The sequence below is a fragment of the Gymnoscopelus microlampas genome (genome assembly GCF_963454915.1).
Source record: "Gymnoscopelus microlampas genome assembly, chromosome: 16".
NCBI lineage: Eukaryota > Metazoa > Chordata > Actinopteri > Myctophiformes > Myctophidae > Gymnoscopelus > Gymnoscopelus microlampas.
The window spans coordinates 33,906,971-33,934,398 of NC_139953.1; positions in this window are offsets into that span (position 1 = coordinate 33,906,971).

The following is a 27,428-nucleotide window of genomic DNA, read 5'->3' on the forward strand; positions in this document are numbered from 1 at the left end:
ATTTTTTAAACCTAAAATCCTAAAATGTATATGTATTTGGCCGCGGACCCCCAACTCAAAATATTTTGTTCCAGGGACCCCCAGAAGCAAAGATTTGAGTTACAAATGTTCGCTTTAAAAATACTATTTGCACAAATATTCTCGATTTTTCAAAAATAGCAGATCTACAAGCTTGTAGCGGGGCACTCAGTGCCGCGCTATGAGCTTGTATATCTGCTATTTTTGAATAGCCAAAGTGTAAAACAATGCTTTTTAGCTCAAATCTAAATCCGTCCCAGGTCTTAATGGGTTAATGTTGTGCAAAAATGTAAAGCTATTTTTGCTATTTGATGTAAAACAAAGTATACAGTATAGGGTTTAAGTGGTTAAGTGGTTGACTCCAATCACAGATTGTAATGGACGTAACCGGAGAGCTAAACAAGCTGACCAAAGGTTTAACTCCATGTAAACAGTTGGTGAGAATAATCTCAGAGGAACGTAAAGGTCACAGCCAGCGTGAACCGTTACAGAATGCAAGCGTTTCGATGAAGAATATTGTGTTACATGTGGTCTTGAGTGCTTAGAACACAAAAATGTGAGACTGTCATGCCAACGTGGGCAACGTCAAGCTTTTCAAAAACCCAGCTCTGCCAGACACCAGTACTGTCTCTTAAGTTCAAAGTGGTGCATTCCATGACTTATCCCTTGCCACGAAGGGACCTCATTTATGATGTTCTGAAAGTCTAGTGGGCCACAGTAAAAAAGAGAATGTTCCACTGCTACATAGGCAGTATGGTACAACAGCACATGGACCCAAGCTGAAACAGAAGCTTAAGCCAGTGGTTTTCAAACCCCAATGACAAGTAGAAATCTCAAGGCACACCTGTACTACTCATAGCGATTTGCGGGGAAAGATATTTTTCTGAAACTGCCCTCAGAGCAGCAAATTAATGATGTTGTATGTGTATCATTTAACCTGCCCTCTGAGCAGCATTGAGAAACTGCCCTCAGAGCAGCAAATTAACATTGTTGCATCTATATACCTGTAGAAGGCTAAAAGCTGCCCTGAGACCAGCATTGAGAAGGTGCCCTGAGAGCAGCAAATTAACATTGTTGCATATATATACCAGTAGAAGGCTATAAGCTGCCCTGAGACCAGCATTGAGAAGGTGCCCTGAGAGCAGCAAATTAACATTGTTGCATATATATACCAGTAGAAGGCTATAAGCTGCCCTGAGACCAGCATTGAGAAGGTGCCCTGGGAGCAGCAAATTCACATTGGTGCATCTATATACCTGTAGAAGGCTAAAAGCTGCCCTGAGACCAGCCTTGAGAAGCTGCCCTGAGAGCAGCAAATTAACATTGTTGCATATATATACCAGTAGAAGGCTATAAGCTGCCCTGAGACCAGCATTGAGAAGGTGCCCTGGGAGCAGCAAATTCACATTGGTGCATCTATATACCTGTAGAACGCTATAAGCTGCCCTGAGACCAGCATTGAGAAACTGCCCTCAGAGCAGCAAATGAATGATGTTGTATGTGTATCAATTAACCCATTAAGACCTGAAGCCGGTTCTACATGTCTCCTAAATCCCAACAGTTTTCTGAAAAAAGTATGTTTCTATATCAGTGGTGCTCAAACCTTTTCATGTCAAGGACCCCCAAAATGATATGAATTTGGCCGCGGACCCCCCATCAAAATATTTTTTTCCAGGGACCCCCAGAAGCAAAGATTTGGGTTAAAAATGTTCACTTTAAAAGTATTTATATTGCACACATTTTCAGGATTTTTCAAAAATAGCAGATCTACACGCTCGTAACGCGGCACTCGGTGCCGCGCTATGAGCTTGTATATCTGCTATTTTTGAATAGCCCAAAGTGTCAAATAATGCTTTTTAGCTCAAATCTAAAAATTACACATTTCCAGGTCTTAAAGGGTTAAGCTGCCCTGAGAGCAGCATTGAGAAACTGCCCTCGGAGCAGTGAATTAACATTGTTGCATCTATATACATCTGTAGAAGGCTATAAGCTGCCTCAGAGCAGCAAATTAACATTGTTGCATCTATATACATCTGTAGAAGGCTATAAGCTGCCTCAGAGCAGTAAATTAACATTGTTGCATCTATATACATCTGTAGAAGGCTATAAGCTGCCTCAGAGCAGCAAATGAACATTGTTGCATAGCTGCCCTGAAACCAGTATTGAGAAATTGCAACATCATTAATTTCATAATCTATAGGTATATATATGCAACAATTTTGCTGCTCTCAGGGCACTTTTTCAATGCTACTCTCAGGGCAGCTTATAGCCTTCTGCAGGTATATAAGTGCAACAATGTTAATTTACTGCTCTCAGGTTACTTTCTCAATGCTGGTCTCAGGGCAGCATATAGCCCTCTACAGGTATACTGTATAGATGCAACATCATTCATTTGCTGCTCTGAGGGCAGTTTCTCAATGCTGCTCTCAATGCTGCTCTCAGCTCTCTAGCCTTCTACAGGTATATAAATGCAACAATGTTAATTTGCTGCTCTGAGGGCAGTTTCTCAGCAACAATGTTAATTTGCTGCTCTGAGGGTAGTTTCTCAATGCTACTCTCAGGGCAGCTTAAATGAAATACATACAACATTCATTTGCTGCTCTGAGGGCAGTTTCTCAATGCCGGTCTGAGGGCAGCTTATAGCCTTCTACAGGTATATATAGCAGGGCGGAATTTTGATACCATAGTGCACTTGGTGATACAAGCGCGAAATTTGGCACAGATGACCTTCATATGACCCTAATTGATAATCAACCTCTGGCCACGCGGAATTCCTAAGATTTCAAGATGGCCACCACCAGTTTTCAAAATGGCTGCAACTGGGCCAATGTGTTGGACTATATCGCTTTGCTGGGGCTTATTTTAATATAAGAGAATATTTTCTGGAGGTATTCCTACCAAGTAAGATAAAAAATAACATTAGGTTCCAATATGGCGGCATATTTTCCAATATGGCTGCCGATAAATTGCAGAAATGTGCATCTGCTTATGGTTTATCCACATGAGCTTGTAGTACATGTATTGTATTAATTATCATACACATAATCCATTTATGGAACATTTGAAAGTGATTTATTAGCTTGGTAAAGCTTAGTGCTTACTTTTTGTTTTGTTATCAAGTCATTATAAACACATTTCCATTTACAATGGTGGCTGGGCAAGTGACAGGCCAGTGTACTAGCAACTGCAACCACAGAGGGGTGTGCAGATAAGTCCAAACTTAAAGCATTTGCAGTGTCCAGAACATGCTTTTTTACATCCACATCGTGTCAGCTTCTGGCATAATTTGGCAAACAGGACTGCACAAGAGTCACTGGCCCCATGTATGTCCTGCTTGCAATGCACTTCACTTGCATTCACTTCCTTGTAGGAACTACTTCTATGAAGTTCTATCGTACATGAGTACTATGAACTCCTCAATGACTTGCATATGTTTATCATTTATTGCAACAGGTGTTGAACCTAATTTGGAGAAGTTGTCTGCCATGCTGACCTTTTTCCCTTTCCATGGAAGGACGAAACTGTGTGGCATCCCCTGAATGCATGAAAGAAGCAAAGACCTGATGACTTTGATTCAATAGCTGATGCAATTTCATGAACGGGATCCATCTGAGATCCTTCCCTCCTTCCAAAGGCAATCCACAGCTAATTCAAGCCAAGTCTTTGAACAAGTGAAACTGTTATGTCAACAATGTCAGTATCTGAGGCAGAGCTGCAGAGGATAGCATCTGACACATCATGATTCGCAGCTCAGATACTGACGTTGTTGTCATAGCAGTTGCACTTGTTCAAATTAAATAAGTCTGACACTTATTGTCAGTATCAGCTGAGAACGCAGGGGTCTTATAGACCCCCTGGTATTGCTGAGGTGGAGCGCCACACTCACCGTACCTACTCATACACTGATCCTGATCGAACCCATGACCATGTGATCCGAAGGTGAAAGCTCTACCGACTGAGCAACCCAGACACAAAGACTTGGCTTGAAAAAGCTGTCGAAGGACCTCAGATGGATCCCCCTTCATGAAAATGCATCAGCTATTGGATCAAAGTCATCAGGTCTTTGCTTCTTTCATGCGTTCAGCAGATGCCATACAGTTTTGTCCTTCCACGGAAAGAGAAAAAGGCCACCTGTTTGAGAAAATATCCATATATATATCTAGGTTTTTGTATTTAGTTGCCCTAGGTCATTAAAAAGCTACCAAATCACTTTAAAATGAGCTATAAATTGATTCTGTGTATGGTAATTAATACAAATACATGTGCTTCAAGCTCATGTGAATGTACATTTATGCAATTTATCGGCAGCCATATTGGAAAATATGCCGCCATATTGGAACCTAATATTATTTTTTTTATCTTACTTGGTAGAAATACCTTCAGAACATATTCTCCTATATTAAAATAAGAGGGAAATCAAAGATTTACAGCCCCAGCAAAGTGATATAGTCCAAAGTGTTGGCCCAGTTGCAGCCATTTTGAAAACTGGTGGTGGCCATCTTGAAATCTTAGGATTTTTGCGTGGCCAGAGGTTGATTATCAATTAGAGTCATATGAAGGACATCTGTGCCAAATTTCACGCTTGTATCACCAAGTGCACTATCGTGTATTGAAAACGGCAAAATTCCGCCCTGCTAATATGCAACAATGTTAATTTGCTGCTCTCAGGGCAGTTTCTCAATGCTGCTCTCAGGGCAGCTTAAATGACACACAACAAAATTAATTTTCTGCTCTCAGGGCAGTTTTTCAATGCTGCTCTCAGGGCAGCTTAAATGATATAAATACAACAACATTATAGAATGTTTGTTCAGTAACAGGAGTCTCCTTGTCTCTCCAGCTCTTTGGTAAACAGAAAACATTTTTTTCAGGTCGGGATACAAATTCTATCCAATCAGGAGCGATAACTCACACATGATACAGGATAAACAAGAGAAATTGGAAGTGATGACACAAAGAAATTAGCAAACAAGCTGATAAATGGGTATGCTCTCCTGATTGTCTGAAAATATTTTTTCTGTTTATTTACAGTAACTCATTTAGACCTGAGGCCGATTCTAAAAACGGGTTCTAAATCCTGACCTAAGTTTTCTGAAATATGTTCAAATATTTATAGTATATATATATATATATATATATATATATATATATATATATATATATATATATATATATATATATATACTGTATATATAGTTACAAATAGGGGTTCCCGCCCTAAATGGGTTAAGAGCCGGAGAGACAAGGAGACCTCTGTTACAGAACAAACACTCTATAGCAATGATTACTATCAGAATATAGTGCTTTAACCTTTTAACAAAAAAACGTTTTGTTTTCACCCAAAAATATCACTTACACTACCTTTAATTCAGAACCTTTTGAATAGCTGTATACAGTACATTGCAATACTAATGTGTGAGTGAAAAATCCCAAGGCACACCGTTTGATAACCACTGGCCTAAGCTGTTTGATGTGAGCACCAGTACACCACAAGTCCTCACTTTGCAGCATTCATTGTAAGCACAAGATCACATACACACACACACAAATAGGCACACATGCACACTCATCCTTCTGATCTGTTTGACAACACTCCCAGAGAACATGTGAAGGTACAGTATTGCAAAGTAGGGCAGCACACTTGGAAAAGGGAGCTTAATGAATTCATAACAACAGCAATATGGTACGAGCACATGAACCCCCAGCTGCAAAAGTAGCCCAAGCTGTTTGATGTGTGGCTCCATTTTCCTGACCGCCCGCCAAACAAGGCTGACTTTAACCCATTAAGACCGGGAACAAATCTGTGTCATTTTAGATTTGAGCTATAACTATTATTTTATACTTTGGCTATTCAAAAATTGCGGATATACAAGCTCATATAGTGCCGCGCTATGAGCTTGTAGATCTGCTATTTTTGAAAAATCGTGAAAATGTGTGCAAATCTTTGAATATATATATTTTTTTTTAAGCAAACATTTTAACTCAAATCTTTGCTTCTGGGGGCTCCTGGAACAACATATTTTGAGATGGGGGTCCGTGGCCAAATATATCATTTTGGGGGCCCTTGAAATGAAACAAATTTGAGAACCGCTGATTATAGAAAACATTTCTCCAACAGTTTTTTGAAAAAACTGTTAGGATTTAGAAGACATTTGTAGAATCCTCATGAAGCAAAGATTTGAGTTACAAATGTTCGCTTTAAAAATATATATATATTCAAAGATTTGCACAAATTGTCACGATTTAAAAAAAAATAGCAGACCTGCAAGCTCGTAGCGCGGCACTCGGTGCCGCGCTACGAGCTTGTAGATCTGCTATTTTTGTGAATAGCCCAAAGAAATATAATAAAATGACACAGAGGCGTTTTCCCCGGTCTTAACGGGTTAAGAGAGGCAGGGCTTTGCTAACGTGCAGATTATTACCCCCTCGGCCATGTGTTTCCGTGGTAGGGGCAGCTCCCTGTCAGCGCCTGCTAAAGCTGTCAGAGAGGAACCTCCGGCACGCTCATCACTTTCCCCTCAGCTCATGTAAGGAAAGGGCTTGCTGCCTATGGGCGCTCCGGTAAACAGTTTGTAATGAGCTGACATTTGTGCTGCTCCTTCTAAACGGCGGGGAGGGGAGGAGGATGGTGGGGAAAGGTGTTATATAGTAGGGAAGGGAGGTGGGGTATAGGGGCTTGGCGGGAATGCTTCCATTTACCGTACAAGACCTTTAAAGATCATCAAAACGTATATTGTTGCTGATGGGCAGAAACTTTGCACTGTATGTCAAAATCCTTTGCTTTATAGGACATGGAAAAAAATAACCTGTACTCCAATGGAACCAGTATAGATATTATTTAGTCACAAGCTCTTGGTTAAATATGTATATAAAACCCACAGACATACTTAACTACTTTTAACCTGGCATTCTACTGTGGGTTATTTTGGGTCATTATAGGCCGAATACATGTTCAAACATAGCCGATCTACAACCGCGAGCAAGCATAAAACAGGGCTTTATTTTTAACCCATTAAGACCTGGAACTGTGTCATTTTTAGATTTGAAATCAAAATCATTATTTTACACTTTGGGCTATTCAAAAATAGCAGATATACAAGCTCGTAGCGCGGCACCGAGTGCCGCGCTACGAGCTTGTAGATCTGCTATTTTTGAAAAATCGTGAAAATGTGTGCAAATCTTCTGAATATATATATTTTCAAAGCGAACATTTTTAACTCAAATCTGTGCTTCTGGGGGGTCCCTGGAACAAAATATTTTGATGGGGGTCTGCGGCCAAATACATATCATTTTGGGGGTCCTTGAGATGAAAAAGTTTGAGCACCACTGATATAGAAACATACGTTTTTCAGAATACTGTTGGGATTTAGGAGACATGTAGAATCGGCTTCAGGTCTCAATGGATTAATGGAGAAAAAAATGAAAAAGATATGGAGGTACAAGGTTTCTGCAGTGAAACGAGTTCCGAGAGTTCAAGCTTGACATACCAAAAAAGAGTCACCTGGAAGAGAGATCACTTCCTTTGCGTCGTCACTTAGCTACAGTGACCATGGAAACAAGAGGTCTGGAGTGGAGGAGGAGAAGTGCCGGCTCCATTTTTTTTTGTTGAGAAGAGGCTGATAAGGAGCAGGTATTGGCGAAAACCAAAACATTTGGACTTAACCCATTGAGACCTGAAGCCGATTCTACGTGTCTCCTAAAGCTCAACAGTTTTCTGAAAAACGTATGTTTCTATATCAGTGGTGCTCAAACTTTTTCATGTCAAGGACCCCCAGAATTATATGTATTTGACCGCGGACCCCCATCAAAATATGTTGTTCCAGGGACCCCCAGAAGCAAAGATTTGAGTTAAAAATGTTCGCTTTACCAATATATATATTCAAAGATTTGCACACATTTTCACGATTTTTCAAAAATAGCAGATCTACAAGCTCATAGCGCGGCACTCGGTGCCGCGCTACGAGCTTGTAGATCTGCTATTTTTGAATAGCCAAAGTGTAAAATAACGCTTTTTAGCTCAAACCCTTAATGGGTTAACACGGAGGCTAGTTTCGCTTTCCCCAATCTAGATCGAGTCCTCTGTTGCCTGATTTATGCTGTGCCATACGTAACGATATCGTAACACACCGAAAATAGCCGATCTACAAGCTCACCGTTGTGAGCTTGCAGATCGGCTATATTAGGTGCGCCATAAAGTCGCGCGGCAAAGTATAATTCGGGCTTACTAGCGTTACTTCTTTGATTACTAGTAGTTTTAAGCACTCATAGGAAGCCCAGTCATCTCTCTCTATATCTCTCTCTCTCTCTCTCCATCCCTCTCGCCGCCATCTTGAATCCCCCCGCAGATCTCAGGGGAGCAGTTTTTCTGCATACTCAATATGCTCACAGCTCCTTCAGCCCACACAGTCGCCATAGCAACCGTGGACCACCTCTGGTTTCCAGTGCATCTGTCAGCCAAATACCCCCGCTTATACCACCACCAGCACAGGCACACACACACACACACACACACACACACACACATAAACAAACACACGTAAGACGACAACCCCCACCATGCCTCGACAGTATACCCTATGCTGTCAGTCTGCCTATCAGAGTCAGCATTGGACCTCCATTTCGACAGAACCAAATTATTTTTAACCCATTAAGACCGGCATCTGTGAGTGTCATTTTAAGATTTATTTGGCAATTCAAAAACAGCAGATATAGAAGGTCATAGCGCGGCACTCAAAAAGCGTGAAAATTTGTGTAAATCTTTGAATATATATTTTTTTAAAGGGAACATTTGTAAAATATTTTGTTCCACGGACCTGCAGAAGCAAAGATTTGAGTTAAAAACGTTGTTTCATACATATTCAAAGATTTGCAACAAATGTTCCCGATTTTAAAACAAAATAGCCCAAAGAAATCTTCAAAATGACACACACAGATAGGTTCCCGGTCTTAATGGGTTAACCTAACTTAACCATGTAAAATCTGATCTGCCAGAACGCGGCACAGAGATAAATCAATAGAGTTCACATATTAGATCTCTAAGATGGATGGATGGATGGGGGCCGGTCAAAAAAAATCCCCAAGTGGGTGTTTTGGTATAGCGTCATCATACCACCACCATTTTATCTCATCAGCAGCACACCGTACGGTGTATAGGATGGAGGCTGTACTGGTGGAGCCTGTTTGAAATGGCCAGGCAGCAACACATGCATGCAGACACCATGGATGATGATATGCCACCTGAAGGGGGCACACTTGATCCTTTTCTCCTCTCTTTTCCTTCTCCTATAATACCTCAGCAGAGCGTGTTGACACTTCCTCAGCTAGAGAGAGAGCCACGCAAAAAAAAAACCTGCTGTGTCACAAACCCACGCTATACCAAATGCAAAAGAAGACCACCCATCCGGCACTAAAAAAGAAAAAAAAACTCCCCCCTTTCCCCCCAGTTGGCTGGGATTTAAACCCCCACAGCAGACACCCCCACACCCCCCAACCCCACACACACCCCCCAACCCCACACACACCCCCCAACCCCACACACACCCCCCAACCACCACCCACACCCCCCAACCCCGGACACATTACACATGCGCTGTCATTTTTTTGGGGAGGGTATTGGACCCAGAGCTGCCCCCGAAAAAACTCTGTTGAATGTGCAATGAGCATGGTCTGCCCCCCCCCCAAAAAAAACACACTTTGGCTATTCAAAAATAGCAGATCTACAAGCTCATAGCGCGGCACCGTGTGCCGCGCTATGAGCTTGTAGATCTGCTATTTTTGTATATTTTAAAATCTTTTTAAATCTTGCAAATCTTTGAATATATATTTTTTAAAGTGAACACACACACACACACACACACACACACACACACACACACACGCACACACACACGCACACAAGCACACACACACACGCGCTCCTAAGCCCACCCTCTCACCCCTTCAAGGAAACCGTACCGATGTGTGTGCGGCGCTATGCGCCGACGCGTGTGCGCGTAACACAGAGCGGAGGGAGGGAAAATGAGGGAGGAATATTGGAGAGGAGAGAGAGAGAGAGAGATAGATGAGAGAGAGAGAGAGAGAGAGAGAGAGAGAGAGACCGACCGACTGACTGACTAAAGCCTCTCTCTCTCTCTCATCACAAAGTAATGCCTCACACCGGCTCTCTCTGGGGTAAAAAGAGAGAGAGAGAGAGAGAGAGAGAGAGATAGAGTGAAGCAGCATTGTGCGTTCAGCTATGCTGAATGTGTCTATTCTCTGACAGGTCTCTACCCTCTCACTGGACAGCTCTTTCCTTTTGTCACACTAAACCCTGCCCACCCATCCCCTCCCTCCACACACACACACACACACACACACACACACACACACACACACACACACACACACACACACACACACACACACACACACACACACACACACACACACACACACACACACACACACACACACACACACACACACACACACACACACACACACACACACACACACACACACACACACACACACACACACACGTTTGTATTACTATACTTGTGAGGACATCAACACTTTAGGACAGCCATGTTATGAATGCCATTTAAAAAATAATAATTGCCATTTTTAACCGTGAGCCTAAAGCCGAAAAACAGCAGATCTACAAGCCCACAACGCGTCGCGCTGCGACGCGTTGTGAGCTTATAGATCGGCTGTTTTTCGGTGCATGACACTGGCGCGCAACTAAGTATAAATCATGTTGAACTCTTAATTCCAATCCCTAAACCTAACCTCTCTAAGACACCTAAATGTCTAATACCGACCTGAATGTTTTTCTAATTGTAAAAGTATCTCTAAAACATGTTTTTTTTTTAACTATAAAACAACCATTTGTCTTGTTGTGAGGATCAGGAAAACGGTCCTCACAATGTATATTTCTTCAAATTCTACTATACTTGGTCCTCGCAAGTATAGTAATACAAACACACACACACACACACACACACACACACACTCCATTCCACCAAAAAAAAGAGCCAGGGTAGAGAGAGAGAGAGAGAGGGTGTGGGCAGTTGGAGGGGGGGGTTATAGATGGAGGGGTGGAGGAGTTTAGTACTGTTGTAATCTGCAATTGTTACAGTCTGGGGGCCTGGCTACGCTGTCACCATCCCAAATTGATTTAACCATCAATGGCACAGCATTCATTTCGGGGAGGAGGGGGGGGGGGGGGGGGGGGGGGGGGGGCTAGTGGTCTTGGGACGGAGCTGCCTGGAACTCTGGGCTGAATGTGCAATGAGCCATGTATGTCCAACCCCCCCAACGCACACACACACACGTCACACAAACACGCGCGTGTACACACACACGCGTTTGTATTACTATGCTTGTGAGGACCTCAACACTTTAAGACAGCCATGTTATGAATGCCATTTAAAAAAATATGTTCGACATTTTTAACCGTAAGCCTGAAGCCGAAAAACAGCCGATCTACAAGCCCACAACGCGTCGCGCTGCGACGCGTTGTGGGCTTGTAGATCGGCTGTTTTTCGGTGCATGACACTGGCGCGCAACTAAGTATAAATCATGTTTGATAAATATCTAATCCTGACCTGAATGTTTTTCTAATGGTAAACGTATCTCTAAAACATGTTTTTAACTATAAAACAACCATTTGTCTTGTGAGGACCAGGAAAACGGTCCTCACAATGTATATATATTCAAATTCTACTATACTTGGGTCTCGCAAGTACAGTGGGTGACCATTGACTTTGTCGTTTATTTTCATTCTTCTCATGCGTTTCATGCAGGGCATGTATGATTTCCACTCTGTGCCACTAGGGGCAGCAGCGGTCTACTGCCTACAGCTGCCTACAGCCCACAGCAGACAGCAAGAATATATTTGTTACTAGTTACTGTATATCCTCTCCAAACTGTACATACATTACTTTACACTTTTGTATTATGTTTTGACACTTGCTTTGGAAAATGTAAACGTATGTTTTATCATGCCAATAGCTCATTTGAATAGCAAAATTGTTTGTTTTGGGGTTTTTAGGCACTGTTTTTCCTAGAAAGACAGAGAAAGATCCTGTATGTTGCTTACAGTACAAGATGTGACATTTATATTAAGCAAAATATTAAGCAAATAAAGTTAGATAGCATGATGCTGCGCTTAACATTAGTTTAATTTTAACGTCTTAATTGATAAAACGAGACGGGAAAATAAACGTATTTTTTTCTCTTGCCAATAGATTGGGTTTTCTGTTCAGCGTCGGGCAGTCAGGAACGCATCTCTGTCATTTTAGAAATGTTCAGACACACATTGGTTTCTGCCTGTCTGTCTGTCTCAAAAGTCTGTGGAGAGAGAGAGAGAGAGAGAGAGAGAGAGAGAGACAGACAGACAGACAGACGTCTTATATGTTTTTTTTTTCTCGCATCAATTGTTGTGTATTAGTATTTCCTCTATAAATGAAACAGCCCAGCTAGTGTAGCGGTTAAAACTGATGGCCGTTGATTTTTCGACCCGTGTTCGAATCCCACGCGATGAGCATACGGGTTAACGCTACGTTCATGTTTACTGCATTACATTTGTAACAACAGCATAATATTGGGTTGTGCAGGTGAGATTTAGAAAAATCTTCAGTGAATGCTTTTAGGGACTATGCCTAGGTCTACATAGAATGTGGAGGGAGAAGGGTACCAGCTGCACTTGTACCCCTTATTAACTGTAATATGCTCATTCCATGCAGCTCGGCAGAATGCGTGTGCGGCTTTAGTTTGATGAACATTGAACCTCATAATAACATCACTCCGTTCGCGACTACATACAGAACGTGTGTCGGCTCTGATGTTTATTAGACAGCATGGACCTCCGCTCAGGTCCTGGAATCCAGAGCCTTATGTCAAGACTTGGCTGCGAGCACATCGCATGGCAGAAAGCACAAAAAACAAAGTGGCACAGCCTGTCATGTCAGATAACCCCGACCCACTTTGGCAGTTTTTATAAGACAGGGGTTATTGGCGTCTTTTTGGTTTGTTTTATTTTATTTCCTCGTTTATACTTATTTCCTCCTCAATATTGTTTAAGAATTAATGTGCTATCCATGACATGCTGTCACCAGTTTACCAGTTCACTGTCTGTTATTTAATGATGATCGAATATTGGCTAAATGTTTACAATTTCTTCTGTCCAAACAATGAAAAGCACTAAGAAAAGGCAAGTGAGTCTCTCTTTAATTAAGCATGATGAGCCATGTGTTTTCCACAAAACAATTGAATATCATTGAATATAATGGCACCCTTGTCATACTACTATGTTATTATAGCTTTCAGTAGGCCACCACAGGCACAGACAGTGCGTTTTAGCGCAGCGCGGCCTGGCGCAGCGCGGCGGAGTGGTTGCGTGCGGGGGGTCGGGGGGCTTTCGTGGGAGGGGGGGACGGGTGGATCAGAGCTTAACCCTAAAACCGAAATAAAGTAACAAAAAAAAAATCCAATCCGCTCAAGAACCACGCTCCCCCACTTCCAAAATTAGCACTAGCCTACAACACTGGCCCAGTCTCTTGCCAAACCGGTTATGTTAATGACATGCAGCCTATTCCAAATAAGCCAAGTGAGGAACTCTGCTATCAGGTTCCCCCTCCCCCCTACAGTACCTCTGTAGGCCTATCTCTTCTATCAAAGTATTTGTTCAGATACAAATTCAGAGCGGCCAATTTTGATATTTTTAATGCGCCTATGAAGTTAGAGGGATGGGCAGAAATGGCGTAGGCCAGTGGTTTTCAACCTTATTCCCATCAAGGACCCCCAAATTGACACATATTAGCCCAGGGACCCCCATTTGAAAAGATATGCCAGGGACTCAACCATTTAGATTTCTTGGGCGTCCCAATCTACACTGTATCACCATCATCAGTGTTCATTTAACTCTGAGAGTGTACAAATGGAACCAAATCCATTTGTACATTAAGAGTTACAGACACATAAGGGTCAATTTGGTTGCTAACTATTAATTTGGCTGGGGACCCCCTCAAGGACCACTGGTGGTCCCCGGACCACTGGTTGAAAACCTCTGGTGTAGGCTATTTTCAACTGTTAATGGGTTTTTCTTTCTTCACAAATGAATTCTACTTTGTTGTACTACAGTGTCCCATAAAAGTAGCGAAAATAGCCGATCTACAAGCTCACAAAGTGTTGCATCATGATTTGAATTCCGACTGAAAACGCCACCCTTGCGTCTCCGTGTGTACAACCAAATATGCATCTTTCCTGCACCGATGACGCTTGGGGCTTTTACAGCGCTGCTCCTACACTACCACCGTCAGCAACAAGTGGACATGGAGTAAATGTACTTAGTTACTTTCCGCTTAGTTACTTTCACGTGCATATAAATGAGCCACGCGGTCTTATAAGAATGAAAACAAACGCCTCGCTGTTGGCCATGGATCACATGACGGTCGTCTGTTACGGTCATGGATGAACTCAAAATGTTACTTGAGTTCAATCAAAGTAAAAGTACAAAAGTATTGGCAAATATACTTAAAGTACTGAAATGTTTGAAAATAGCTGATCTACAAGCTCACAATGCGTCGCAATGCGTTGTGAGCTTGTAGATCGGCCATTTTCAAATAGAAAATGTGAAATAGGGCAAATAATGTATGTTTTATAATGTAATGATTTATATCTGCAAAGTAACTAGTAACTAAAGCGTTCAAATAATGGTAGTGGAGTAAAAGTACAATATTTTCCTCTGAGATGTAGTGGAGTAGAAGTAAAAGTAAAAATAGCAGGTCAGCATGCTTATAGCGTGGGATTCAAACCCGGGTCGTAAAATCACCGGACATCAGTTTTAACCACTACACTAACTGGACTACTTCATTTGCAGAGGAAAGAGGTAGAATCCTACTATACAGAAATTGATGCGAGAAAAAAAAACATATAAGACGTCAGTCTGTCTGTCTGTCTGTCTCTCTCTCTCTCTCCATGGACTTTTGAGACAGACAGACAGACAGACAGACAGACAGACAGAAACCAATGTGTGTCTGAACATTTCTAAAATGACAGAGATGCGTTCCTGACTGCCCGACGCTGAACAGAAAACCCAATTTAAACGCTCTAAGCACACGTAATTATTGCTAGTTATTATTATTATTAATAATAATATAAGACGTCTGTCTGTCTGTCTGTCTGTCTCTCTGTCACAAAAAAAGTGACTCCAAAGCGGCACCTTGTGGTAGTATTTGGAACTTAAATTTACTGCAAAGCGGGTGAGGCAAATGAGTGAAGTGATTCTCTTATGAAAAGCGACAAAGTCAATGGTCACCCACTGTATAGTAATACAAACACACGCACGCACGCACGCACGCACGCGCGCACACACACACACACACACACACACACACACACACACACACGCGCACACACCCTTTCCCACCATCTGGTATCAAAGGCTATTGTGTCCCAGGAAAGTGGAGGGGTCATCCGTTTACCCCCCATGGGTCAGCCACGGGCTGAGACAGAGAGGGTAAAGAGATGGAGAGAGAGGAGAGAGAGAGAGAGAGAGAGAAGAGAGAAGGGGGGGGGGGGCTGAAAGACAGGCTGTGACGGAGGGGAAAGTGAAAGAGAATAAGGAACGAGAGAGAGACAATAAGAGAGCTAGAGGGGAGGAGGTGGTGAAGTATTGCGTTGGCACAGACCACTTCCACTGCTACAGTCCTGCTCACACGGTGGAGATAACAAAATGCATGGCCCCCCCCCTGACGTCAAACAGGGCCATTTCTGCTTGGAATCCGAGGCATTTGTCTCCTGTTATCACTGTGGATGTGTGTGTGTTCCTGTCTCACCCTAGCCTTCGCTCCACCGCCAATGCTGGGCTTGTGTTTACAAAAGGTTGCGCAGGCAATCAACCTCAGGAAGTACACCACCGTTTTTGGCTCCACGGTTTAAAAACTCAGAAATCATACGTAGGTTCCTCGTCATGATGTCTCTCTCACATGGCCAGAGAGATCGGAGATCTCCGCCTATAGAGTGCCTGAGTGCCGCGCTATGAGCTTTTTGAAAAATCTTGAAAATGTTTGCATATCTTTGAATATATATATTTTTAAAGCGAACATTTGTAACTCAAATCTTTGCTTCTGGGGGGTCCCTGGAACAAAATATTTGGAGATGGGGGTCCGCGGCCAAATACATATCATTTTTGGGGGGCCTTGACATGACAAAGGTTTGAGAACCACTGCTCTAACAAACCTACGGCCACTGCTTTGAAAACCAATGCCGATACCGTCCTAATATGATGGACCACCCTAAAGTCCTTTGCATTGGTTCTGCAATTGCTAATATATTTTGTACATTTCCAAATAGTTTCCGCACATTTTTATCTTACATTCACCGTACTGTCTTCATGACAACAACGCAGTCCGACGTACAAATGAATGATTGAGGAACAACTCCACTCTGGAACGTTTGAACACATCAGGGTTATGTCATTATTATCACGTGAAATTTACATTGGAGAAAGTGCAGTCTAAGTACATTTTAGATGGAGTGAATTCAAAACAAACTGACCCAAGGCACCAGATGCTTTATTGGACTCATCAGAAACTGTACAAGGGTCATTAAAAGCCTCCGCCAGACCCGTCCTAGGACTACCAAACGTTGGCTCCGAGTAGGACTCACTTTACAACCTGCTAGTTTTGGCTTCCGTACAAGTTGCCGTTCTCACAGACGAGCTCTCGTCAACCGCTGGAGCACGTTTGGCTTAGTACATGTTCATCTGGAACGGTGCTTCTACGTGGGGCCAGGAATGTTTTCCTAAACTCGGCTCAACCTGGTGTTAGGAATGATAGTAATCTAACCCCCCGGTTGATGTTTGTCCGATTAAATCCGATTAGCGATGATGTAACTCTATACACTGCTGCACCTTCACTCCTGATACTTAATTTATGCTCCGCTGTACCACGGTGTCGCTGCGGCTAAAGACAGCCGATCTTCAAGCTCACAACGCATTGCGTCCGCGAAGCGTCGTGAGCTTGTAGACCAGCCGTTTTCGCCCGAATTACACCATCGCACGATGAAGTGGAAATTGGGGCTTCAGTCAACTGGAAGGATAGTTCTCACGTTACTGCAGATCTGCTCTTCTACTTTGCAAGTGGTCGTGAGAAGTCATAAGCTGACAGTTTCTTGGCACCTGCACAAACAGTGTCCCGTCCACAGAACTTATACTTTCCAGCGTAGAGGGTGTATAGCATAGCTAGGACACACCTCTTCATGCCTGTAGTCTATTCTGTAGGAGTACTGGACTCTTAATAGATGCGTCTACTTTGGATCAGTGGTGGGAAAAAGTACTCAAATTCTTTACTCAAGTAAAAGTATCAATACTGCAATGTAGAAGTACTCTGTTACAAGTAAAAGTCCAGAATTAAAGATTGACTTGAGTAAAAGTACAAAAGTATTGGTATCAAAATCTACTATCAAAAGTAAAAGTACTAAAATGTTTGAAAATAGCAGATCTACAAGCTCACAACGCGTCGCGATGCGACGCGTTGTGAGCTTGTAGATCGGCTATTTTCAAATAGCCTAGGTATAAAACAGGGCTAAAGTGGTTAATGTATGTTTTATAACGTAATAATATATATCTGCAAAGTAACTAGTAACTAAAGTTTTCTAATAAATGTAGTGGAGTAGAACAATATTTGCCTCTGAGATGTAGTGGAGTAGAAGTAAAAGTATAGAAAATTGGAAATACTCCAGTAAAGTAAAAGTACCTCAAAATTGTACAAATGTCTCAAAGTGAATGAAAAGTGTCTAAAAGTAATTTGGTGACTGGTAATTATGGCTTTACAAGACGATCAATGAGACTTGTGTGAGTCATAAAATGAATCACAGTAGGCGTTTGACTAATTCAATCATGTCTGCCAACAATTTAATGCGTGCAAAATCAAAAAATGGCAAGAATTTCTGACAGTTTGATTGTTTGCTTTGTGTGCCAACAGCGGAATCGAATTCATGAGGGCCCAGTCCAGACCGCTCCAACAGGATGCCAAGGACCGTGGGCCGTTTATGAAGTCTGAGGTGTCTCTAATTCAGTTTTGCACCACATACGGTATATGACGAACTCACGTACGTGATAATATTCCAACAACACAGCGTCGGTGTCATCGGTCAGTAGAGCGCCGTACATGTAACTACATGTTAATGTCTAAGAAAAATGTATGACTCCAGGGAGAGGGAGACAGTTAATTAATATTTTGAATGGTTTGTATCCTAAAGGAAAGAGAGCAACACAGACAGACAGGCAGACAGACAGACAGAGAACTCTCAACTAAAGTGAAATACATAAGTAAAGGTGAACTACAGCTACACATGCCAGGAGCTTTACACCTCAGTAGCCTCCTAAAAGAGAATGCCCCATGCTACAGTATAGATGCTACCCATTCCAACAAGGAATACAAGTTCAAGCACTGAATCGTGTACTGTAAGAATGATTACAGTTAATTTACTTGTTTTAAAAAGAATGGCTGGTGGCGATCAGCGCTTTTTTTGTTTTAATTGAGAGAGAGAGAGAGAGAGAGAGAGAGAGAGAGAGAGAGAGAGAGAGAGAGAGAGAGAGAGAGAGAGAGAGAGAGAGAGAGAGAGAGAGAGAGAGAGAGAGAGAGAGAGAGAGAGAGAGAGAGAGAGAGAGAGAGAGAGAGAGAGTTTCAGGTTTATGGACAAGCCTGGCTCTGGTTATTCTATCTCCTAATTGTCCAGGAAGAGTTCGATTGAAAAATAAACTTGAGATGGAGTGTTGAAGTTTAAATGGAGTGGAGATGGAGGGGGGGGGGGGGGGAGAGGGACATGGATTCCTCTCCTTGTGAGGCTTGCCTTGGGCGAGGGCCATTATTGCATAGGATATCTTTCAGTTGGTACAGGCAGCAGAATACAGATGAGGGCTTCCTTTCAAATTCCTCTCCCTCTACAAAGAGTATCCCTCTGTTGTCGCCCAGAATAGGACTGCTTCACAGCCCTCGCTGCCTTTATTTCAGCTTTGCTCCCGACATTGCCATGGCGACATAGATACTATTCAGCCCTCGCGAGGGAGGCATTTCTTTTCCAGGTGGCTGTCCTTTAGGAGCAAAGAATGCTACAAATGCAGTTCCTTAAAAAAAGAAACCAAGTTGAGTGAGGGCTTCCCTTAACCACTTTCAACCTGGTAGCACTATTTTGGCCAGGTCATTATAGGTGAAATATTATATAATAAAACCTTTGGAACAAAATTACACCCCGTATATATTTTTTTAAATATAGCAAAAATATAATCTAATATAATCTACAAGCTCACAATGTGTTGTGACGTGTTGTGAGTGAGCTTGTAAATCGGCTATTTTCAATCAACTAGAGCAGTGGTTCTCAAACTTTTTCTTGTCAAGGACCCCCAAATTGACACATATTAGCCCGCGGACCCCCATTTGAAAAGATAAGCCAGGGACCCCCATAAGAGAAGATGTTTACGGCTCTAGCAGTGATTCTCAACCATTTTTAATTTCAAGGACCCCAGTTTGACATGCATTAAGCTACGGACCCCCATCTAATGGCATTTCTATCTCTGGGACCGCAATTCATATCGTGAAATCAATGTTAATTTAACTCTGAGAGTGTACAAATGGAACCAAATGGACCCGTTAGGGTCCATTTGGTTCCATTTGTACACTCTCAGAGTTACAGACACATAAGGGTCCATTTGGTTCCTATCCATCATTTAGCTGGGGACCCCCTGGAACCCCCTCAAGTACCCCTGGGGGTCCCCGGACCCCACTTTGAGAACCAATGAACTAGAGGCCCTAACATCTAGTAGTAGTTGGTCATCATTGGGTTTTCACTATGCTGGTGGGTTATAATAAGGTAGGGTATAATGTTACTTTGGGTAAATGCCATTTTATTCGTTAGTGATGATGATCTGCAGCCTCGCCGTTCTCAGGGTTCTGAAACAGCCCATGCCAGGGTAGATGGGGAGGGAGAGGGAAAACAGCATGAAGAGGACAGTGTTCATTATCATCTGTCTGATCATGGTGTCATTTGTGGGAACTGTCTTTATTTTGTGCTTTGTGGAAATATTAGTTGATCAAGGCCTCTATTAGATGACATGGATTTAGTTGGAGCTATATTACACTCACACCACACCCACACACACACACACAAAGAGCAAGAGGCGATTGTATTAAAAGATAGATAGATGGATAAATAGATGGATAGATGGATAGAGGAAGTACAACGTATACAGTAGGGCTCAAGTGGTTAAACAAGGAATATTTTTCCGTTTCAGGTGAAGGGAAGTAATACCGAAGCGAGCTTAATCCTGGAACGTCACAGCGGAGCCCTGAGGTTTACTCATTGTGATGAAGAGCCTGTGCGTGCAGTCGTGCGGAGTCGAGGGGAGACAGGAAATGAGGTCCCATCAACGATCCGTCAACACAGAACCATTTAATGACTTCCTTTCGGAACACCTCTCTGGATATCGTTGCTGTCGAGCAGAGAACCTTGTATTATTCTATAATTAACGCCCCACCTTCCTACTGACTCACCTGCTGGTGAGGAGCCCCCACCGAGAGGACGTAGAGCCTTCGTCCTACTCCTCCCGCCCAACACTCCCTGCTGACAGGTACCGCCCCCCCCCCCCCCCCCCCAGCCCGTAGGATTACATGCAATGACAATTATCACCATCCTCCCCGCCCGGCTTCCCTCCCCCAAACACAGGAAAATCGTGTTCGTGTAGACCAGTGGTCCTCATCCAGTGGTCCGGGGACCACCAGTGGTTCTTGGGGGGGGGGGGGGGGGGTACCAGGGGGTCCCCAGCTAAATTAGTTAACATAGCATCACAATCATTTTAACCACTTAGCTTTTTTAACACAAATCTTTGCTTCTGGGGGTCCCTGGCACAAAACAAATTCTAGATGGGGGTCCGCGGCCAAATGTATACAAATGTAGGGGTCCTTGGCATGAAAAAGGTTGAAAACCACTGGCGTAGACGCCCGACAAAAGCCGGACGCTTTGGATTTTGGAACCCACAACCTCAGTGGCGGTGAGCAGGCACTTTAGCACTGTGCTATCCAGTGCTTTAAAAAATCTATATATATATTGAACCAATGAAAAGCATTAACAAGAGCTTGTGACAAAATAATAACTCCTTTGGCTTTTTTGGAACACATGCTTCTTGTTTACATTGCCTGGAGTGGAAAGTAAAGCGTTTAGGACATGCGAGGTTTTCCGGGTGCCGACGGCGAGGATATGTACAGCATCATGCTGGAGCGGCATGGTGGGGGGGGGGGGGGTGGAAAAGAGACCGGAGTAATGAGACTGATGTAACATGAGTGGATTTCTATGCTGCGCTTGTCGCTGAATAACCAGTTGCTGTGGCAACCCTTTCCTTCCACACTCTCTCTCTCTCTCGCCCTCCTCTCCTCCTCCTCCTCCCCATCAAATCCCCCTAATCATGCACACTCTCCTTCAGCACCGGTGTGTGTGTGTGTGTGTGTGTGTGTGTGTGTGTGTGTGTGTGTGTGTGTGTGTGTGTGTGTGTGTGTGTGTGTGTGTGTGTGTGTGTGTGTGTGTGTGTGTGTGTGTGTGATCTCCATTATGGTTAGAGGCATATTAAAGTGGCTTTATTAAGACTTCAGATACGTACGAGGGCCAGGAATAATCCATGCAGCCGTGGCCCAGGTGGAGATACATGACGCAGGGCTGAGTGTCATGGTACAGTAGCCTCTGAGTGGCTCTCATGGGGAGAAAAGAGACATACAGTGTATAGTCGAGTAGTGTCGCGGCTGTCGCCGACCGGGGGTTAATGGGATTCTGTACAAAGACGCCACCCGAGGGCTGGACCCGTGTGTGTGTGTGTGTGTGTGTGTGTGTGTGTGTGTGTGTGTGTGTGTGTGTGTGTGGATGGAGGCGACTGCAGGCAAACTGGGATAATATGAAAATGACTGATTTGCAGGTACTATAGAACCTATGTGGTCCAGTCAGGAATAGGCTGCATTGGCTGTTACAGCGCTAATGGACGGACAACAGGTTGAGGCATGTTTTTAATACCCTGAAACCAATTCTCCCTGTAAAATTATTGTTTATTTTCAATGTAATATTATTATTATTATTGTTATTAATATATTATTATTAATATGATTCATTATTAACCCATTAAGGCCTGAGTCCGATTCTTAAAATGTTTTCTAAATCCTACGTTTTTTGAAAAAAATGTAAAAAATATGTTTTCACGATTTTTCAAAAATAGCAGATCTACAAGCTCATAGCGCGGCACTCGGTGCCGCGCTATGAGCTTGTATATCTGCTATTTTTGAATAGCCAAAGAAATCTTAAGTGACAAAGATGCGTTCCAGCTAGGTCTTAATGGGTTAATATCATTATTATTAATATTATTATTACTACTATTATTATTATATTAATTTACCTGTGTCCCCAGGTCAAAAGCATTTCAGAAGTGCAGGATGAAACATGCATGGTAGGTGGTTTCAACCAAAAGTTCAGGAAATGTTATTACAATTAAATTGCAATTTTAAAGTGCTGCCTTCTCAATTCATAACACTCAGCTGTCTCCGTTTTGTCATTTCATACCTGGCAGGCATTCATTGAAATTGCGTTCATATTCACTTGACAGCCGACGCAAAAAAATGTGGGGGTGTGCATGCCGACACACATGCACACATTCACACACACGCACGCTCTGACAAACACATGCAACATTGATGGGGGATAAATGAGGACCATTGTGTTTGAGAACTGTGCAGACGCGGCCTTAAATGGCCGTGTCAAAGTGGGGTTCATACTGTAGCATACTATGCATGTATGCATTCCTCTGAAGAGCATGAGTGCATACCTCTGCCAGGGACGAAGATGAACAACAGTGTGTGTCTCTCTCGCGCACACACACACACACACACACACACACACACACACACACACGACACTGTTTGGCTGTGGTTAGGACTCTAAGAATGCAACGCGTGTTGCTCACACAAAGCAATAAATCTACTTTAATGCTGTGGCGTAATTAAAGAACTACAGAGTTACAAGGAGACAATTCATCAACCCAGACAAGAAAATAAGACAGGGGTGTCGGTCACACTACATAGTTTGCTTTGCTTGTGGTGGTGCACAGGAATCTTTGGCACCTGGGCGATTTCATGGTGCATTATCGGTTGGTTGCACAACTTGAGGCTCGTCTAAGAATCTGGTCGTATTGCATTGTTAAGTATATGAATCACATACTAGGGCAGCATTCAGACAGGCGGCACATTCACGACATGCAAACAACAAACAAATGAGCAGCGGGACAGAGATGACAGCATCGCTTGTCACCAGTTTCCTGCTCATTATGGCTCCGCTACAGTATGCAGAAAATGTTCAGTGAGTGAGTCAGTGACAGTGAGTCAGAGGATGAATACCATTCAAGAGAATGGGATCTTACTCAACAACCAGACCATACACTATTATGATGACAGATGACAGAAAAATACTGTTGCTAACTATCGAGATTGCAGTGTAAACTAAAATGTAAATTAGGATAGTAACTGTACTCAGTAATCAGATTACTGATACTTTGGAAAACATTGCTTTAATTCCCCACCAGGCTGAAGGGGTTTGAGATTATGTTTTCCCATGCGCGTGTGTGTGTGTGTGTGTGTGTGTGTGTGTGTGTGTGTGTGTGTGGCTGTGGATGGAAATAATCTGGAAATAAGCAAAAACGCTGGACCAATCAGCATTAAACTTTGTGCACGCTGCAGTAGGCCAATTCAGACAGTCCAACTAAATTCAAATTTAAAAAAAAAATCAAATCAGTCAAATGGTGGCGCTACTGGTCTGCCGTACGTTTTTCTCTTGAACCATAGATCGTGCAATAAAATATGTATCTCCCCATATAGGCCATACACGTTCCTACCGTAGTAGATTTTCCGCAAAATTTTCCGTCCAAAACTCACACATGACTAAGAAAGTGTATTCCTTCCTGTTGGATCTGCAGCAGCACAACGCTCGCCCTCTGCATTCTGTTTTGATTACACACAAGCAGCCTCTCCTCAGGTGCCAGCCGGAGCGACAATGTGAAGTTCTGATTAATTTATTCCTGGTTCTGGAACACAACAAAACTCTCACTTAAACAGAGAAGCACTTCAGCTTTTAGGGCTCTGAGGAAGGCAATGTCAGGCGGTTGGTTGGTTGGTTGGTCCATCCGTCCACAACTCCATCCAGCTCTCTACTTCAAAACAAGATAAGGATAAGGATAATGATGCGCTATGAGCTTGTATATCTGCTATTTTTGAAAAGCTAAAGTGTAAAATAAGGGGTATAGTCCACCGAAAGTCCATCCCCCCCACCTTCTGAGAGCCTGTGACGTCCCTGTTTGAGTGACCATGATCTTGTCTCCAGCCTCCAAAATGTCAACTTTGTACATACGATATAAACTCGCAGGCGCGTTTGCAGGATGAACTCGCACGCCAATTCTTTCTCTCAAGAGCTGAAATTATGTCCTTGTGTGGCGTCACCAAACACAAATCTGACACCTCAAACAAACTGAGAGCATATGTAATACAGTATCATCCTGGCAGGAAGAAGTGTTTCTCAGTATAAAGTCCAGTTTATAAGCCCAATTCATAATCACCAAATACATCTACTAGTTCAGCAATCTGTTCAGCAAATACCCAAAATACCAAACACATGAATGACACAGGTAGGGAATAACACACCGCTAGCTTGGCCTCCGGAAATTGACAATTCACCTACTCTCGCCAAATGACGCTGATCCACCTGTCCTGCCCCCAAAACAAGGCCCTTGGTCTTAGTTGGCTCTGTTTGTATTGCATTTCCTTTCAGAGGTAGAGACGTTCTAAACAGAGACCAACTCACTTACTGTACGAAAGACTGAACATCAAACAAGGTGCAGCGTGTTCATTCTGCTCACAGCTCTGTTCACAAAGAGAACAACAGCTGCCACCACGTTTTAAAGACAACTCCAAGTGACTGGAAGTAAACTGTAAAAGTACGACAGAACATTGCAGACATCTGCGGTAAAGTATTCCTGTCTGGAAGGCAATGGGTCAGACTGACAGATTGTAGGCATTATAAGCGCTAATAGGTTCATGCTTAATATTTTCCAGGTGAGTGTCAGAAGTGAGGGAATTCAGACACTTTGAAGCACAACTACTGTACATTTGCAACCACTACCATCAGCCACTTGCATTATACTATATGTCTGCTTGTAATTGACATCCATTACTACCATCAATCTTAATTTCTTGCCTAACAAGCATTCAGTACTTTTAGGGCGATTTAGGGCTAATAAAACGGATCAATTTAATCAATTATTAAAAAAGAAAAAATCTAAAAGAGGTTTTCATTTATTTTTTGCTGGTCAAAGTTACATGAGTGTCATCATCAAAATCATATGAACACAATCATTATTAGTTGACATCTGTCTTCCATCCGACTGTATGCTCAAGGGCTTCTGGAATAACTAAACTTATCAGTTGCTCCAACTTGCTCGTCCCTTCAGCTTGTAATGGTAAATCCATTATTAAACATATGAGGGATTTCTTTTGTGTCCAGAATTCAAAATGTACTTGAGTAAGTACAAAAGTACAAAGTACAAAAGTATTGGTATAAAAATGTACCTAAAGTACCAAAAGTAGAAAGTACTCATTATGCAGAATGCAGAAAGTTTTCATACGTATAAAATGTATAAAAATCTTTTGAAAATAGCAGATCTACAAGCTCACCGCATTGTGAGCTTTGAAAGTAGCAGATCTATGCTAGCAGATCGGCTATTTTCAAATTGCCATGGCTGAAGTGGTTAATGTATGCTTTACAAAGTAACTAGTAAATAAAGTTTTATAATAAATGTAGTGGAGTAAAAATACAATATTTGCCTCTGATATGTAGTGGAGTAGAAGTAAAAGTACTGAAAATTGGAAATAAGTTAAAAAAATACCTCAAAATTGTACTTAAGTACAGTACTTGAATTACTTTACACCACTGGATAGACTACAATACAATACAAATACTGTAAAGTCACAAACAGGGCACGTCTGTCAGTGAGCAGAGAGTGTACATGAGGTGAACACATAATGTTGCAGAGGTAGCCAAAGCATTACGCTATGAGCTGAGCTGGACAATCTCAATGCAACTGGAGTAGAGATCAGCATGGAAGAGGAGCATGAAGCAGTGTGTGCTGTGGGGCTGCCCTGGAAAATCAGTTAGAGAGACATTACAAAAGGCTGCTTGTCCTCTATTTGATCCAAGAGTGCAGCTGTGAGGCGTGACATACAACTCTCTGCAGCCAGCAGAAGTCCCTGCAGCACTCATCACATAGCAAGCGGAAAGAACCTTAGGGGTCATGGCTTTGGAACAGGGCTGGGGTTGGAGGGTGGTGGTGTTGGGGGGATTAACCCTTTAAAACCGGGAAAGCATCTGTAATTTTAGATTTTTTTAAAATTATTTTATGCTATTGACATGTACTGTACATAGGCATAGCGTATCATACAAAAAGATCACATAAAACACACATAGATTTTAACCACTTTAACCATTATCTTGTACTTTGGTCTATTCAAAAATAGCAGATCTACAAGCTCGTAGCGCGGCACCGAGTGCCGCGCTACGAGCTTGTAGATCTACCATTTTTTGAAAAAGAATCTTGAAAATTTGTGCAAATCTTTGAATGTATATTTTTTAAAGCGAACATTTGTAACTCAAATCTTTGCTTCTGGGTGATTCTACAAATGTCTTCTAAAACCTAACAGTTTTTTTTTTAAAAACGTATGTTGCTATAGTCAGTGGTTCTCAAACTTTCTCAATGTCAAGGACCCCCAAAATCATATGTATTTGGCCCGCGGGCCGGACCCCCATCTCAAAAAATATGTTGTTCCAGTGACCCCCCAGAAGCAAAGATTTGAGTTAAGGAATGTTCGCTTTAGAAATATATATATATATTCAAAGATGTGAGAGCAGATCTACAAGCTCATAGCGCGGCACTCGAGCTTGTAGATCTGCTATTTTTGAACAGCCCAAAGAAATCTTAAAATGACATGAGACGCGTTCCCGGATTGAATGGGTTAATAAGGAATGAGGTGCTCGACCGTAGTGTCCATACCGTGAAACTCTGAAAACAACTGGCTGACTAGCTGGCTACGGTGCACTAAAATGCATGTCTTGTTCACACAGGAAGAGAAAGTTAAGCGGATACAAAGAGTGAATTGTGAACATCACTACACAGCAACTTCCAGCATGTGTGCTTCTTCAACAGTTACTGCAGTGATGCTCACAAACTTTGGAATGCAGTGGTGGAAAGTAACTAAGTACATTTACTCAAGTATTGCACTGAAGTACAGTTTTGAGATCTCAGGGGCAAAAGTCGTACAATTTTTTTTTGTTTTCTTCAAAACTTTATTACTAGT